We start from the raw sequence: 18,909 nt of genomic DNA on the forward strand, positions 1-18,909 counted from the left end.
TGGATGAGGAGATATCGGTGGTAAAACTCAGCAAACTTCTCATTAGCTCTCAAATATTGCAATTACTACTCATCGAATAAGGGCAATGGTTTAAAATTTTCATTGCAGTTTTCAGTGACTTCCAGAATATTTGGCACTGATACCAAGGGCTCAAGTAGAAAGCAAATGTTTTCAGCAGATGAAGACAACGAATGGCCAAATGTTCTTGACACACGATGGATGGATGGATGGGTTGTGATAAGAGTTGTATGAGTCCCATATAAAATAATTTTTAAAAATATAGTGATGATCGCACCCTATGTACAAATTTACTGGACACAAAGATGTATGTGTGCATTGTGATAAGAGCTGTATTAGCCCTCAAAAAAAGATTCCAAAAAAAAGAGAATACTTGGCAAACAATAATTAGTCGAACATATTTGTTCGATGATGAAATAAAGTTTCACGGAAGTTGGAGAATTTACATTGTTTTTTAAAATAGATGTGATTCTAAGAAGGGAAGGCTAGTCAGGTTTGTTATCAAAAGATTGAGCCTTCAGGACTTGTGGCATTCTCAACTTAATAATATATTGGAATTAATTTACATGCTAAAATGGAATATACACCGTATCTGTTAAACCGGTGTTAAAGTTTTATAACTAAGTTTGAATTGCTCTTTTCTTTTCCAATAGCTTCTTCAGCTACATGGAACCAAGAAACCACACACATTTTCAACATTTCATCCTTTTGGGGCTCTCAGAAGACGCAGAGCTGCAGCCCCTCCTCTTCGGACTCTTCCTGTCTATGTACCTGGTCACCTTCACTGGGAACCTGCTCATCATCCTGGCCATCACCTCAGACTCCCACCTCCACACATTCATGTACTTCTTCCTCTCCAACCTCTCCTTTGCTGACATCTGTTTCACCTCCACCACTGTCCCCAAGATGCTGCTGAACATCCAGATGCAGAGCAGAGTTATTTCTTATGAACACTGCATCACCCAGATGTACTTTTTCCTGCTTTTTACAGGATTGGATCATTTCCTCTTGACAGTGATGGCCTATGACCGGTTTGTGGCCATCTGTCACCCACTGCACTACATGGTCATCATGAACCCAAGATTCTGTGGCCTCCTGCTTCTGGCCTGCTGGTTATTTAGTGTACTGCAAGCTTTATTACATGGGTTAATGATTTTTGCATTTGTCCTTTTGTACAGAGTTGGAAATCTCCCATTTTTTCTGTGAACTTAACCAGGTAGTCCAACTTGCTTGCTCTGACACATTCCTTAATACCTTAGTAATTTATTTTGCAACTGGGCTTCTGGGAGTTATTCCACTCAGTGGGATCCTTTTCTCTTACACAAAGATTGTGTCGTCCATTTTGAAAATTTCATCAGCTGGGGGCAAATACAAAGCCTTTTCCACTTGTGGAGCTCACCTCTCTGTGGTTTCCTTGTTTTATGGTACCGCTTTTGGGATTTATCTCAGTTCTGCTGCTACTCAAAATTCCAGGTCGAGTGCAATCGCCTCAGTGATGTACACTGTAGCCACACCCATGCTGAACCCCTTTATCTACAGTCTGAGAAACAAGGACATAAAGCAGGCCCTAGGGAAACTTTGCAGTTGAAAATTATTCTCTACAAAGCAGAACAATCTCTAGATTAGCGATCTACTGATGAGACAGAGAGCTGAAAATTGTGAATATCTAAATCATACTTTCCTCAGTGCACACATCTGCTTTATAATCCCAATTTAATCTGCTTTCTTTTTATATTCAATACTCAAGTGTTTCCTTTATATTTTTTCCATAGGTGTTTATTTATATCAACATTCTGTCCTCAACAGAAAATACTTTTTGGGCGACTGCAGATTGAAACATAAAACATCCAAATGTAGAATATACCTGTCTACAATTATCCCATAGGAATAGCCTTATTATTGTTCTCAAACCTGTGACTGCTGAGATATAAATTTTCAAATTCCTATTTGGATAGCCTGTTTCTAACGATCAATTCTGCTGTGAGACATTTGATCTCTTGATTATTTTCTTTAAATTGAAGTCTTGTTATGAATTTTGATTTGAACTTTATAAGCATGTTTTTGAGAGTTGGCTTGTATCAATAGAATGGTCAGTATTCTCAGTGAGTTGGCAGGTACGGCCTCGTCATCCCTCATGATGTTCTGTAACATAATGTCATCAATGCCAGCGTGAGGGCTGCTATTAACAGTCAATGAGCCATGTGAAGATGAGTGTGGATTGCAACCTCTTCACTCAAGTCACAGTCCTGATCCAGTTGCAACGACATTCCTTTGGGTGTATAGCTCAATTCTCATACAAGTTGGTGCTGTGAGAAAATGTGGATGCTTCTTGATGGGCCTTGTTGTTGCATCTGTCTTGTTGAGTTCTTATTCTTTGGACTTGAACCAAATGGCCTGCCATATTGCCTGCCAATACTGAGAGTTTTAGGCAACCAATTCTCTGACCTGTGAGCCTTGTATTTGCTCTCATCTCCAGAGAGAAGCCTCATATAATCTCATTGAATTCATCCACATTTGAAGCCATGTTGCTACTGCTGAACCCACAAAGCTACATCGGTCAGACGAAGTCTACTGTTTAACAACGGACACTGTTTTGAAGCAGACTAGATTTATCCACTTCTATAGCTGTGTGAGCTATTTCCTTCATATAAATATTTCTGTTTACTCTGTTTATGAATATCATGATTTTTTTCTTCTCTAGAGAAGGAAACTAACACCTTTGTTTTGAACGTGGTTGCCGAGTAACAAAATCATATGGATGAATTTATAAAGTTTTTATAAAGTCTGACAAGTTCTCCAAGCGTTACTCACTGTGCCTTCCTTAATTTGCTACTATTATTAGTAACAAGGGTGCTGTTTATTCAAGTGAATTGACAATATTATTATGTAAAGTATTACCACCAACAGATTAACTTTTGGTGAGGAATGAAGTGCTGGCTGTTCATGTGTTTGATCGATCAGTTTCAACAATTGTGTCATAATAAGCAGTACAGAGAAGCTGATTGGTTGCTACTACTTATAATAGACAAAGTGGTAATTGAACAGTTGAGCTCAAGACTTAGGAATCATTTCTCAAATGCCAAATAAAAGACCTAGTCACAATAAAATTAAAAATATGCCTACTTCAAGAAATAATACAATATACAGTAAAAAATCAGCAGTCAGGAAAAGTTATTTTTCTGTAAGAAATAGCTTTTATTCATTAGAAAGCGAACTGTAACATCAAAAGTTATTGGAAGAATATTTAAGTTATATTACATAGCATATATGATGAACAATAATGGTTTTAAATCTAAAATGATTGCCTATCAGAAGTCTGAGAGTTAGGTTTAATGGGTAATTTTCTCTATTTATTAAAAAATTCCATAAAATATCATACACCTCTAAAATGAAGAAAAAATGGTCATTTTAAAAGCTTTAGTAAGAATACAAACACAGCCCCAAATAATTGAATGAAAAAAAATTAAATTCCAATTCGTCAACAGCCCATGGGCAAAACTCTTCACCCTTGAGTTTCCTCAACACTCAAGATACTGGGTGGGGCTTACCCTTTTAGAACCTTCTTTGCAGTCTTGCCCTGAATCCATTTGAATTTAATTTAATGGCTGAAGGCAAGTATTCTTTCAAATCCTCTATTCTTACTTCCCCCAAATCAATTTTATCTATCATTATAGCATTAGGCAGAAGAAAATAGTATAAACTTAGTTGTATTAGTCTGGGTACTTTAGAGAAACAAATCCACAGAAACTTATGTATAAGAGAGTGTTTTATATAAAGTTTAAGCACACATCAAGAAAACATTCCAACCTAGTGCTCCCCAAGCACACAAGTCAAACATTAATCCATTAACCCATAAGTCCAACACCAATCCACAAAGACCTCCTCCATCTCACAAAACAAACATAATGATGCCAACTGCAGGAGGAGAGCCGAGTCAGTGAATCTGTAAGTATCCCAGGGCTGAAGGGGTGTCTACATGGGTGCTCCAGCACCCAGGGATGCATTGGGGAGGTCCCTGAGGCTTCTGCTCAGGAATGTCTTGCAGGAAGTGAGCCTTGAAAACTAAAGCAGGGACTTGGTTATAGCAGCTGCAAGCTGGTTCGACCATCAGAAAGCTGGAGACTCGAGACCTAGAAAGGCAAGGCTCACTGAGCCATTTATCCCTCTACCCTTCCAATTAACCCCACAACTGTTTATCAGACAGGTTGGCACAATAAACTAACTACTTCAGTAGTAGATCTGGATCCCAAACTCAATCTTAAAACTATCAAATTCTATTCTTATCTTAACTTATTCCATATGGCCTTAGACCTCTGTATGCATTTCCTGAAGCCAGGGAAGGACCTTCTACCAGCTATTTTGACCTCAGTCAATCATTTTTACTAAGCAGCTAGCTTAAAAGTTACATTTATCACATACATTCTCACCATTTCAGACAAGATTAACCAAAGGCAATTTCTAGAAATGAAAACTAAATTTCCATATTCTTTCCAGAAAACGATCCAGTAAACTCCATGGCCATATCTGACCTCTGGCCAGCCAAAGCAGAACTATCATGAGGCAGAGTTCAAGGAAGCATCCATTCTCCATCTTTATGATTAGGTTCTCCAGTACCCCACTTTATACCAGACAGCAATTTTACATTAAGAAAACATCCCAGCCCCGTCCCAATCAAGTCCATATGTCTGATATTACCCCACATGTTGATCCTAGTTCATAGATTCCCCTTTAGACTAATGCAGTCATGCAATGATGTCCAATGTAGGAAAATAACAGGCTCATGGATGGAAAGTCTTGTGCATCCTGTGGTAGTGATAGTATCTCAGTGCTGGTGTGGGTCTCCATGTGGTTCCTCTAGCTCCACGGCTTTGGCTCCATCAGAGTAACTCCATGTGGTTTGTCATCAATAGTACAAAGCAGTGAGACTATCCCGCCTCCAGTGGGCTATTTATCTTTGTCAAACCTCCAAAAGTAGTCATGGCTGCAGCCTGATTGACAGGCAAAACTCCACCCCTTTATTCTTAATACTCTCACGTTGACACTGCATGACGTAACTGCCACTTGAAAAGGAACCCTTTGGCTGTTCGTTTCCATGTTTGCTCACGTTCAAAGGGAATCTTTTCATTATTCTGTTCTTTATTACGGACTCCCCACTTCACATTTGAATGTCTTTCATCTTCTCCTCTCTCTTTCGCAGAATGCTGCACCTCACTCCTCTCCAAATTTCTGCAGAATTTTCATAGTAAAGTAATTATCAATGCAGACTCTAATATCCAGATATGTATTTGTTCATGCTTTTTGAGGATTTGAACTACTTTCTTCTGACTGTTGTGTTCTCTTAAAGGCTTGTGGTCACCTCTCATCCTCTGCATCACCACTGTTAATTATCTTCAGCTAAATTTTACCTGTTTGTGATATGAATGACAATACTTGATCACTTCCACATTGTGTTGGCTTCATTTTCTTTTTGACTTGGTACAAGGATCTGCAAATCAGTTGGTCTGGTACCTGTTTTCCAATTTCTTTTAGATGTGTGCAAGTGTGCAGGGTGCATTGGCTTGTTGAAAGACTTTAATTAATATTCCATCAATTTTGGGAGTTTTATTTTTCATCAATGCCTTTCTTTGGAGCAGGTTCGACTTCTTCCTTCAATTCCAGCTGTTCTTAATCATGTGTTATGCCTGAAATGGCTGAACATTGACTAATTCATTTGGAAATGTGACCCTGTTTGTTTTTATATCTCCTTTGGCTGCTTCCTGTATTGTTCAATATTTTATTTTTAGAATCTTTCAATATTGCCACTTAAGGTGTATGCTTTTGAGTCAGAAATAAAGATCATTTCATTCTTCTTCCTCATCTGTATAACTATGAAAGCCCTCTGAATCCTATCTATTCACCATGAGTGACATTGCTAGTATTTGAAATTTCAGATGGCAAAGTGTCCAGCATTATAGCAACGCATGGGTGAGATCACTCCACAACAAACATAAGCTATGAAATGTAGTTATTTCCACAGCTTTCCCATACTCCCTTTAGGAGATGAGTTGTCACAAGTTGTCGATATATATATATATCGACATAATATATATATATATATATATATACACACACAACATAATAGATATAGTGTATGTTGTAATATATCTATGTGGTCATAAGATGTATATGGGATCAGGTATCAGGCATCAAAGACCCAGAACAAAAAAAATATATCTATATAAGAAATATGTATATAAAATCATAATTAACCCATACTTTCCGTCTTTATAACATTTCTCCCTATTTTTTAAAAATAATTTTATGGAGGGGCTCATACAACACTTAATACAATCCCTACATACAACCATTGCGTCAAGTACATTTGCACATATGTTGCCATCATCATTCTCAAAACATCTGATTTCCATTTGAGCCACTGGCATCAGGTCCTCCTTCCCCCCTCTGATCTCCCTCCCCTCCCTCATGAACCCTTGATAATTTACACGTCATTATTATTTTGTCATATCTTACACTGTCCACAGTCTCCCTTCAACCCCTTTTCTGTTGACCGACCTCCAGAGAGGAGGTCACATGTAGATCCTTGTAATCGGTTCCCCTTTCTACCCCACTTTCCCTCCACTGTCTAGATATCACCCCTCTCACCACGAGACATGCAGGGTTCCTCTGCCCTGAATTTCCTGTTTCCAGATTCAATCCGTTCCAGTGTAAAACCTCCAGTGTAAGTTAGAATTGGGATCATGGAAGTTTCCGGGAGGAAGTATTTAAAAACTAGAGGAAAATTGTATGTTTCATCATTTCTACATTGTTCCCGGACTAGCGGGTCTCCTCCTCAAGACCCTTCTGCAAGGGGATATCCAGTTGCCCACAAATAGTCTTTGTGTCCCCACTTTGCACTCCCCATCATTCACTATGATGTAATTTTTGTTCCTTGATGCTTGATACCTGAACACTTTGGCACCTTGTGATCACGCAGACTGGTGAACTTCTTCCGTGTGGGCTTGGTTGCTTCTGTGCTAGATGGCCACTTGTTTACCCTCAAATCTTTAAGACTTCAGAAGCTATATCTCTTGATAACCAGGCAACCTCAACTTTCTTCATCACACTTGCTTATGCCATCATTTGTCCTCAGGATATTATCTGGAAAGCGACCACACAATGATATGATTTTTCTTTCTTTGATGCCTGAAACCTGATACCTTCAAAACCTTGTGATTACACCGCCTGGTGTGCTTCTACTGTGGGGGCTTGGTTGCTTCTCAAAAAAATCTCTACTTATTGATCTTTAAGTCTTTAGACTCCAGACACTATATTTTTTGATAACCGGGCACCATCAGCTTTCTTGACCACATTTGCTTATGAACCCATTTGTCTGCACAATCCTATTGGGAAGGTGAGCATCGCGAAATGCCAGTTTAATAGAACAAAGTGTTCTTACATTGAGGGAGTACTTGAGTGGAGGCCCAATGTCCATCTGGTACCTTAGTACTAAACCTATAAATATATGCACATAGATCTGTTTCCTCATCCTCATAAATAAATATATTTACATATGCACATGCCTGTATTTAGACCTCTATAAATGCCCTCTACCCCCTAGTTCTTTCCTCTATTTTCTTTTGCTTTCCTCTTTTCCCAATATCATGCCCAGCCTTCATTTGGATTTCAGCATTTCCTCTCAGTTACATTTCCCTTGCTCAAGACCTAGCAGGCTACCTACACCCTCCTCACCACTGATTTTGGACCAGTTCTTGTTCCATAAACTGTCTCTTTTGATGCCTTTCCTCTTAGAAAAAATATCTCATCAAATCAAGTAATGACCAGATCAAACATTCACAGAAATGACAGTCACAACCTTCAGGTCACCTTGGAATAAAAGTTTTTTGGTCAAAGAACCAAAAGTCACCAGAAAGATGTAATCACACTGTTGATGGTAGTATCAGTGTCTCTGAACTATCCATTCCAGGAGAGCTATTACTTTCTGCTGATCAAGAATGGCCAGGAGAGGTAGAGGTAGGTCACTAGAATTAGCAGTGAGTGATGCCACTCTAGTTTCCACGCCTTGGTTCCTAGACCTGTGAGTCTTGGCTATTGGAGCATTAGAACCACATATTGAACATGGGTTATAGCATATAGAGCCTCCTGGAGAACTCTGTTCCAATCCTGCAAGGTTTTGCTACCTCACTGGCATTGTGATTGAGTTTTTGGCATCCCAGTCCACTGTTCCATAAAGCCAACTACTTCAGGATGTTGGAGAACCTGGTAATGCCAGTGTATTCCGGTAGAATGCGGTCAACATACAAGTTCATCTCCCGGAAAAGGAATATTTTGATTTGAGGCAATGCCCTGTGTGTAAGGCATTCTGTAAGTCTATGAGTGACAGCTTTGGCAGAAGCACTGTGCACAGAGAAGGCACATCAGTGTCAAGAACAAAAGCAAAATCATTGTAGTTAAAAGAAATCAGACCCATAATGACGTATTGAACAGATTGTATTTGTTTTTGTGGGTTTCTGAGACCGCTACCTTTTACAGGAGAAATGTTTGATCTTTCAGAGTCATTTGTGGCTTCAGTGGGCTAACCTTTCAGTTAGCCGCACATCTGAGAACTCACTACATAACCAGGGCTCATAAATGATTATTCCAGTAAGACCAAAATTGTGTCCTTTCCATAAGGGAGATGGTCCCATGTAGCCAACCTAGAAGAGTGGTCTCACATTTCAACTTAAGTGTTTGTCTCTGCCGCTGAGAGATTCGGCACTCATCACTGTCAGTGTCCAAACAACCTTCATAACTATCACCATAGCCACCATTTTCATGACCCCATTGTGTAATGATAAGAGTCAGTGGGAAGAGGAGATGGATGTCTTCCCAGAATGGATCATCTGATACACTGTCTTATGAAAATCTTCCCCTCCAGAGTGAACACTTCGGTGAGCATTGACAAGAAACATGAATATACTTAATGTAGCTAACTACCCCCGCCCCAATCACGTGGATCTGGGTGTCAATAGATTCGGTGGATACAGGAGAAAGAACCGTGGAGAAAAAAAGAAGGGGGGTGTCAACCAATCCAAAGACAAGGGAACAACAAGTGAACTAAAATTGATGGGGAGAAGGGCTTAGGATCCCTAGTGGGACATAATCAAGAGCAATGTACTGGAGAGGAATAACTGATACCCTAATGAAGGCTGAACATGATTGTGGGACAAGAGGAAAGTAAGAGGAAATAGAGGAAAAAACTAGAAGGCAACGGACATTTATAGAAGTCTTAATACAGGCATGTACACATGTAAATATATGTATATATAACAAGAGGGAAACAGATCTATTAAGGTAGCAGATGGACAATGGGTCTCATCTCAAGTGCACCCTCAATGCAAGAACACTTTGTTCTGATAATCTGGCATTCTGTGATGCTCACCTGCTCCACATGATCACTAAAGATAAAATGGGTGCAAAAGCTAATGTGATGGAGAAACTTGATGGTGCCACTATCAAAAGATATAGACTCTGGGGTCTTGAGGAAAAACAAGTGGCCATGTAGCTGAGATGCAATAAAATCCACATGGAGGAATTACACTACTCTGTGTGATCATGAGATGTTAATGGGAACAGGTATCAGGCATCAAAGGTCCAGAACAAAAAATTTTATCAATGTGAAGAGGGGCTAGGGGGTGCAGACTGGAGTCCTAACTGTTTCTTGAGCCAAAGTGGAAGTTGTTTCAGTTTTTTAACGTTGAGAATCCCCCTGAAAACTAGGACAAGTTAAGGATGCCCCCGGTCTCCTCTTTTATTCAATATCATTCTGGAGGTTCTGGCTAACAGCATATGACAGCGGAAGGACATCAAAGGGATCGAAATGGAAGAGCATGAGGTGAAAGTATCCCTCTTTGCAGATGATATGATCTTGTACATTGAAAGCCCCAAAAGCTCCACAGCAGGAGTACTTACAGTGATAGAGGAATGGAGAAGAGTGGCAGGATACAGGATCAAGAAACAGGAGTCAGTAGGTGTTCTATGCACATTGGGCAGGACAATGGAAGAAGGGATTAAGAAGGTAGGACCCTGCACTGTAGCTAAGAACAAAATGAAATACCTAGAAATATATTTAACAAAAAATTAAGACCTATACAAGGAAAACAAAAGGCTTAACATAGTAAAGATGATAATCTTATGTAAAACACTTTACAAATTCAATGATATACCAATTGAAATACCATCAACCTTCTTCAAAGAATTGGAAAAACTGATCACTAATTTCATATGAAGAGGAAAGAAACCCTGAATTAGCAGAGAACTACTCAAGAAGAAGGACAATGTTGGAAGACGCGGTTTATCTGAATTTAATGCCTATTACACAGCTGCAGTGGTCAAAACACTATAGTACTGGCAAACCAAAGACACTCAAAGCTGTGGAAAAGAATAGAAAGCCCAAGAGTAAAACCATCAACACAGAGATGTGGATGCCCTTTTTAACAAGTAGCGCTGGAAACAATGGATATCCACATGTAGAAAGATGAAACAAGACATTTACTTCACCCCATGAACAAGAATAAACTCAAGGTGGATCACAGACCTCAAAGTTAAATCCCTAACCATCAGGACCATCAAGGAGGGAATCGGGACTAACCTCAGAGCACTGGCCCAGGGAACTCATAGGCTCACTGCAATAGGGAAGGGTACACACACAGATGAACTGGAAATCGTCAAATGGGATTTAATAAGAATAAAGCACCTGTGTACCTCCAAAGACTTCACCAAGAGGGTGACAAGACAGCCCACAGACTGGGAGAGGATTTTTAGTAATGACACAATGGACAAAGGGCTCATGACTAAAATCTACAACACCCTCATGACCTGCAAAAAGAGGAAAACCGTTAACCCCCTAAGGAAGTGTGCAAAATAACTGAAAGAACTTTCTCTGGGGAGGAGACCCATATGGTCAACATGCATATGAGAAAGCGTTCCTGGTCATTAGCCATAAGAGAAATGCAAATCAAAACAACCACGAGATACCATCTAACACCCCTGAGGTTAGCCCAAATTAGTAAATCAGAGAGCAACAAGTGTTGGTGAGGCTGTGGTGAAGTAGGAACCCTCCTCCACTGCTGGTGGTTGTTTAGATTTATACAGCCACTGTGGAAAGCAATCTGGAGGTACTTAAAGATAATGGATATTGAACTACCTTATGATCCAGTCATCCCTCTACTGGGCCTATACTCAGTGGAGGTAACAAATAAAACATGATAAGTCATCTGTGCTCCAAAGTTTATTGTGGCACAATTCACAATCGCAAAGACTTGGAAACAGCCTAAGTTTCCATCAATAGATGAGTGAATTAGTAAACTCTGGCACATACACACAATGGAGTATTATGCAGCACTGAAAAACACGGATGATCACATCAAACACATCGTTTCCTGGGAAGAGCTGGAAGGAATCATGTTAAGTGAGGTAAGCCAAACTCAAAAGGACAGACATAACATGAGTCCCCTGAGGTGAGTACAATCAGCACAGCAAGAATAGAAGTATAGACACCTATCTCACAATAAACGGTGGAAGGATAGATAGTTGGGAGAGGGCAGATCACACCCAGGGAGGTACATGAGAGTCCAATATAAAGAAGGAGAAGGTAGGCAGGTGGAGGGAGAATCGGGGTGGGGAGAAACTGAGTTGCACGGGGGAAACAGGGCACTAACTCACCAAAGGTGAGAGTATTGATTGTGTCCCCACAGACCTAGAACATGCATACATACCCCACCATGACATGCAAACCAAGTGGGCAAAAAAGCGTATGGAGGAATCCACAAGAGTGTTGATTGAGCACACCTGGACCCACCAAGCTCAGAGGATGATAGCCTGGCTCAGAGCACCCAATCCACAGAGAGGACCATATGGCCGGCCCCGCTGCAAGATGCGACATGCTTCACTGACCCATGGTCCTACATGGGACAACACTGGAGACAAAATTTGAGATGTGTGACTGATCTGACCCTACCACATTGAGGAAAAACACTGGGGGTATGCTATGGAGTGGCAGGTGAAACAGAGCAAGGAAGTCCCAAGGGAGTATAAAGGATGGACTTTGGGGCCAGGATGTGGCACCCTATCAGACTAGTCTGAAAACACTCCTAAAGGTCAACAAATAGACCTTGAACTATTAACAGGCTTTTCTTTCTTGCTTCCTTGCTTGCTTCCTTCCTTGCTTGCTTGCTTGCTTTCTTGCTTGCTTGCTTTTTGTTGTGTTATGTTTTTGCTTTTTTCTCTCCTTTTAAATTTTGTTTAAGTGACTTTTTTTGTTTGTCAGTGTTGCTTCTGTCATTGCCAGAGGGACATGAGAGTGTGGAAGGTGGGGGAAGGGATGAGGTGTTGGCCAACCCAGGGACAAGGGAACAACGAGTGGTTCAAAACCAGTGGAGGGCGGGGATGGGAGGTCTGGTAGGGAATGACCAAGGGCCATGTAACTGAGAGGAATTACTGAGACCAGAATTAAGACTGCACATGGTAGTGGGACGGGAGGAAAGCATAAGGAAATAGAGGAAAGGAGTAGGAACCAAAGGGCATACATAGAGGCCAAAAAACCAGGCATGTACATATGTAAATATATTTATGATTATGGGGGAAATAGTCCTGCGTGCATATATTATAGGTTTAATAGTAGGGTAGTAGGTGGACATTGGGCCTCCTCGCATGCATTCCTTTAATACAAGAACACTTTGCTCAGCTAAAGGGTCATTCCATGATACCCACCTTCCCCACATGATTGCTGAAGACAAATGTGTGCATAAGCAAACATGGTGAAGAAAGGTGATGGTGTCCGGCTATCAAAAGATATAGTGTCTGGGGTCTTAAGGACTTGAAGGCCAACAAGTAGCCACTTAGCTTGGAAGCAACAAAGCCCACAGATAATAAGTACATAAGCCTGTGTAATCACGAGGTATTGAAGGGATCAGGTAGCAGATACCAAAGAACAAAAACCATCATTGTGTGATCACCTTCCCCACATAAACACTGAAGATGATTGTGTGCATAAGTAAGTGTGGTGAAGAAGGCCAATGATGCTTGGCTATCGAGAGATATAGCGTCTGGAGTCTTAAAGGCTTGAAAGTAAACAAGCAGCCATCTAGCCCAGAAGCAACAAATCCCACATGGAAGCAGCACATCAACATGTGCTATCACAAAGGGACGAAGGGGCCTGGTATCAAGCACCAAAGGCAGTGGGGAAAAAAAATCATTATTATCATGAATAAGGGGAGCACGTGATGGTAACCTAATGCCTATCTGTAGAGAACTGGACATCCCCTGCAGAGGGGTAGTGGGGAGGAGATGAGTCACTCAGGGTTCAGTGTAGCAATAATGAAACTCACAACCTTCCTCTAGTTCTTAAACGCCCCCAACTATCATGATCCCAATTCTACCTTCCAAACCTGGTTAGACCAGAGGATCCACAGCATCACAGATGGAAACAGGAAACACAGAGAATCCAGGACAGATGAAACCCTCAGGACCAGTGGTGAGAGTGGCGATACCGAGAGGGAATGTGGGGTAGATCAAAATATCTACATATAACCTAATGCCTGGGGGATGGGCATCAACAAGTTGGTGAACAGAGACTCCAGGCAGTGTAAGATAAGATAAAATAATAATTTATAAATTATCAAGGGCTCATGAGGGACAGAAGAGCAGGAGGGAAGGTAAGAGAAAGGAAAATGAGGAGCTGATTCCAGGAACCTAAGCGGAAAGCGAGTTTTGAGACTGATGAAACAACGAATGTATAAGTGTTCTTTGCATAATTGATGTATGTGTGGATTGTGATAAGAGTTTTAAGAGCTCCATTAAATAATGTTTAAAAGGAATAGTGTTATAGAAGAACCTATTCCTGTCCAGGTGAAAATTCACAATACTGTCATCTTTCTCTTCATTCTTTGTGACCTGTCGATGTGCAGAGACTCTTTGAGATGATCTGAAAGTCCTCTCTGCCAACACCTGACGGAGAAAGATGACATTCTTTTTATTCAAGCGATATTGGCAATTACTCACAATGAAAGATGTGGTAAAAACACAGTGGCTAGACTGTGTGGAGTTGTCTGTGGTCAGAAATATTTTGTAAAACTCAGGTGTCAGTGCATAATTTCCAGCTGTGTTCTTTAGCCCTCCAGAGAACGAAATTCACCCACAGCAGAGTCATTGCGGGTTACCCTGTGTGCTAGAGAGACAACAAAATAGAAAGGACAACCTCTTGGGAAGAAGGAGTTCGATGGGATAACAGTTGAGCCTGAAGCTGCAAATTGTCTCCCCAGGGTCAAAGTGGCACAAGTTTGCCTTTTGTTTTTCTCTGAGATCCAGAGAAGTCAATTTCTGAAGGTGCTTAAGACAAAGGACTACTTCCTTAATGAGGCTTATGGGAATTTCTCCACAAGAGCCACAGGGTTGTAAACACTTCACCTCTCCCAATGCATGCAATTGACAATTTCAGGTGGTGAGGAAACACAGTTTTATCTTCCAGAGCCCTCACGAGTACTTACATCCTCAGGCCCTTTCAGCAGACACAACTTCTCTCTTTAGCAGCAGGACGAGGAAGACGCAGAGCTGTTGGACAGAGACTCTTCCACGAAAATACCTGGATGACCTGCAGCAGCCTCACAGGTGCTGGGATGGGGTGTGAGTGAGGGACCTCACTATGCTAGCCATGGGGATATCAACTGGACTAACATATACCCAGCCATTTTAATTATATAGAGTCCTGCTAAGTTAAAGTCTCAGGTTCTAGAGCATGATTCTAGATACAGTAATTGTGTTCTTTCTCAAATCTTTCTTCTTGGTGTTGGCTCACTCATCCAACTTCTTTCTATTTTAGAACTTTAAAAAAAAACTTTTATAGCACTTCATCCACATGCTATACAATGCCCTAATTCAATTAAAGCAAGAAGAGCTGTCAAAGTGTCACCATATTCAATTTTAGAATGTTTATTCTTCCTTGAAGTCATTGTTATAACTGTAGTTTTCTTTCTAATTGTGGCAAAAATATGCACCACAGAACATTCTCCAAGTCCACAGCTTCTGCTTGTACAATTCAGTGTCGTTGATTATACTCTTCACATTTCACAGCCAAGTTCTTTCTCTCAGCAGCACTCATCCTAATTACACCACGTCTCTTTCTCCCACGTTGTTAGAAGGACATACGTAACCTCACTCAGTTATTTTGCTCATCCTGCAACTCATGAAATATATTTATTTAGCAGTAAATTATACTCTGGAAACCAATAAATGGATAGACATTGCTCCTTCTCTCAGGAATCTCACAGTTTTCATAGGGTGACAGACATGTAAAAAAAGAATGAATAAGTAAATAATTGCCATATTCTAAGATGGTTCAACAATCCTGGTGAAGTGGGCCATATCACTGGCCTCTTCTCGGGGGTTTAATGAAGGCTTCATAGAAAAGCTCTTTATCATATTAATACTCAAAGGAGGTGGCTACCGTGGGACACTACTGGGATTGTTTTAAAGCTGTTGTTTATGCTTAGAAAATGACCTGAAATAGCTCATATCTGATGGCGATTGAAGGCCAGGAATGAGAAGTGGTGGGTGAGTGTGGCCAAGTGGGCAGCAGGGAGATAACAAAAAGCCATATTCTTACCACAGGATTGACATTCTGAAAGTTGTGGGGAGTCAGTACAGAGACTGGGGCAGAGGGTATGTGCAGTCAGGCTCACCCTGTGGAGAAATTGTCCTGATCAATGTAAGCAACCCAGTCTTGCTGCTGTCAAATCCCTGCAGAGAGAAAAGGTGGAAATAGCACAGAAGTGAGGGATGCATCATGTGTGACGGGTTGCAATAACATTCACCCTGGAGCCCACTGAGTAGTAGGAGGCACGCTCGACATTTTAAATTAGTTATTTTATTTAATTCCTTACCTCCTCTCTGAAACTGTCGTCACGAGTGTAATTTAAGGGACGATGGAGATGAGAGTTGCCACACTGACTTTGCTTGTCCAACGTGTGTGATGGCATCTGCGTGAAGCCTGTTTCAAAGGGTTTTCATCTAACTCATGTCTCTTAATTTACTGAATTTTCTTGTTTGAACACGTTTATAATTACAGAAAACCTGCAAGTACAGTAAGGTAGTTCTCTTTGGCCTCATCTGTGGTTCATTGTTACTAATTTATTCCATGAAAAGTCCAATGTTGCATTTATTGGTCATGATCTGCTTAGACTCCTCTGGCTGATAAGCACGTCTTGATTTTGAAGATCATGATAGTGTTGAGGCAAACTGGTCAAGCATTTTAGAGACTGTCTTTCAGTTGGCTTTTGCCTAATGCTTGTCACATGCTTCAATTTATTATGGGATTTCTTTATGTTTTTATGAACCAGGAGTTATGTGTCTTATTCACCTATCAATTTAACAACAGCTGTAAATTTACTTGGTTTTGATTGTAATTGTGTTAAACCTACAGATCAAATGGGGAAGCATTTATATCTTCAGAATCATTAAGGTTCTTCCAATTCATGAACAAAATATATCTTTAATTTTTCTTTTAGAAGTATTTTGCAGCTTATATTCTATCAATTTTGCTAGACTTTTGTTACCTAACTACTATGTATTATCATTTTTATTGAAGTACTTTCTTTGATTGTTGATATGTAGAAAACACTTCACTATTGTATACTTTTACGGTTATTTCTTTGGGATTTCTCTGTAGACAATGATGACTTCTGTGAACAAAGAGTGCTTTATTTTTACTTTCCCAATCTGTACACCTTCTGATATTTAATATTTTTGCTGTTGTTCTCCCAAGGACTCCCAGAGCACTTTAAATGTGGTCAACCGATAGTGTGTCATGAACTACAGTGGAAATTTTTTACGTTTTCAACATTGAGCATTATCCATATTTGCAAGATTTAATAGATGTTCTTTATGAATGTAACGAAGTTTGTGGAAAAAATAAAATCGCAAATCTTTATTTTAATTTTTACCAAATGCTTATTGTTCTTCAGTTAATATATGATTAATTTAATGTAGCTTATGTAAAACATTACATAATCTGAATTTCAAATCTTGAATCAGTCTTTAATTCCTGAAACAACTCCTACTATTTGCACTGTACAATTATTTTCATACGGTATTTGAATTGATTTTCTAGGATTTTTCTAAGGATAATTCTATTTATGTTCATCAGTGGTGTTGATCTGCAGTTTTGCTACAATTTCTAAATGTGGTTTTGATATGATATCAATGCTAATTTCACACAAAAAGTTGGGAAATGTTCCCTATGCTTATTTTCTGGAAGAGATTGTACAGGATTAGTTTCATTACTGTCCTGAAAGTTGATAGAATCCAGTAGCATATCTCTAATATGTTAAACAATTATTGCCTCCCAAATATTGAATTTTGAAAAAAATATTTGAAATCTGCATTTGTATTCTCTTGTATTTTTTCCTATACATATTTCAATCATTTACTGGTGTTTGAACAGTATCCTTATAATATGATTGTAGGAATTATAGTATGATTATAGGAATCCTTTAGGATACTATAATAATCTATAATAATATACTATAATAATATATATTACTATAATATATAATATAATATATAATACTATAATATATAATACTATAGTAATCATACTATAGGATTATATTATGATTATAGGAATCCTTTTGTGTCTTAAAGTTTGGAATATTTACCTAGTTATATTAGTGTTCTGGGTGTTGTGGGATATAGAAGTAGGGATTGTGAGGCTGCTGTCTTCTTTATTGTGATTCTTTCAAATCTTTCAATAATCTCCTGTCTACACCATTTTTCCTCTCAGTAGACTAGCTTTCTCTCTTTCTCTATTACATGGTAGAATATCACTACAAAGGATCTCTGCGACAGGGCTGACTGGTCCTTGACATTCCCACACCCATGACTATCTCCTTAGAATCCCTGAATTATGCAATGCAGTTCTCAGAGGAGGGCAAAATGGATTGGCTCATTTGTAAAGTGCTTTTCCCTGCTGGATCAGCTCAGCCTGAAGTGTATAATTCAACATTATGGTTGAAAGTGGAGGGAATAGGAGAAGGGATGACTAAAGTATTGATCAATTATCTTAAGCAAACATCTTAAGTTGTCTTCTATAATCAGAACACGCAAATGTTATTCCAAACAGCAGAGAGAGTTCGTTTTATGGAAAGTTGGATCATGCATCATTTCAGTATCTTTTATTAGTACATACAAATAGCATATTGTAGTTAGTTTGCATCCTGTTAGTTCCCGCTCATGGCAGACACGTGTGTGCAGAGCAGAACCGCTCTCTAAGGTTTCAGGGCGGGGACGTTTAGGAAGCTAGTGAGTAGGCTTTTCTCTGAGGCTCCTCTGATATGGCTGCAACTGGCAGCCTTTCTGGTACCAATCAAGTGCTTCACCATTTGTCCCACCAGGACTCTGAATAATATAATAATGCAATACCAAGTAATCTTAATTCAGTAATATCCACTGTATCGTGATGTGGGTGATACAATATTACATCTAGGAACACTCATTGAACTCTGAGGTCCCATGTCATTGTGTCTTCCATGGCATCATGATCATCACACCCCTTGTTTTTTCTCTATTCCTAACTGTAATGTCAATCCAGCTTCCTGTTTCACTCATGCATTCTGTCCTCCTTGTTACTGCCAGAACATGTGAGCAATATTCTTGTACCAAGGACTTTGAACTACTTCTATCTTTGTCTAAAATATTTTCACATTTTTCATTTGACTAGCATAATAAATCCCTTTTGATATAGTATTCAAAGCCTCCTTATTAAAGATGACTGTACAACGAAGCAGAGCCCTGGTGCAGTAGTGCTCATGAGATCTGCATGGCCGGCAGCTGGAAACCACCAGCAGCTCCGTGGGAGTAAGA

At 39.7% G+C, this 18,909-nt stretch overlaps 1 pseudogene; it reads left to right on the forward strand.

The window, feature by feature from the left end:
• Positions 1-684: 684 nt before the first annotated feature.
• LOC142446534 (olfactory receptor 7A5-like) lies at positions 685-1,606 on the forward strand (annotated as a pseudogene).
• Positions 1,607-18,909: the final 17,303 nt, after the last annotated feature.

Source organism: Tenrec ecaudatus, chromosome 1, assembly GCF_050624435.1.
Source record: "Tenrec ecaudatus isolate mTenEca1 chromosome 1, mTenEca1.hap1, whole genome shotgun sequence".
Classification (NCBI taxonomy): domain Eukaryota; kingdom Metazoa; phylum Chordata; class Mammalia; order Afrosoricida; family Tenrecidae; genus Tenrec; species Tenrec ecaudatus.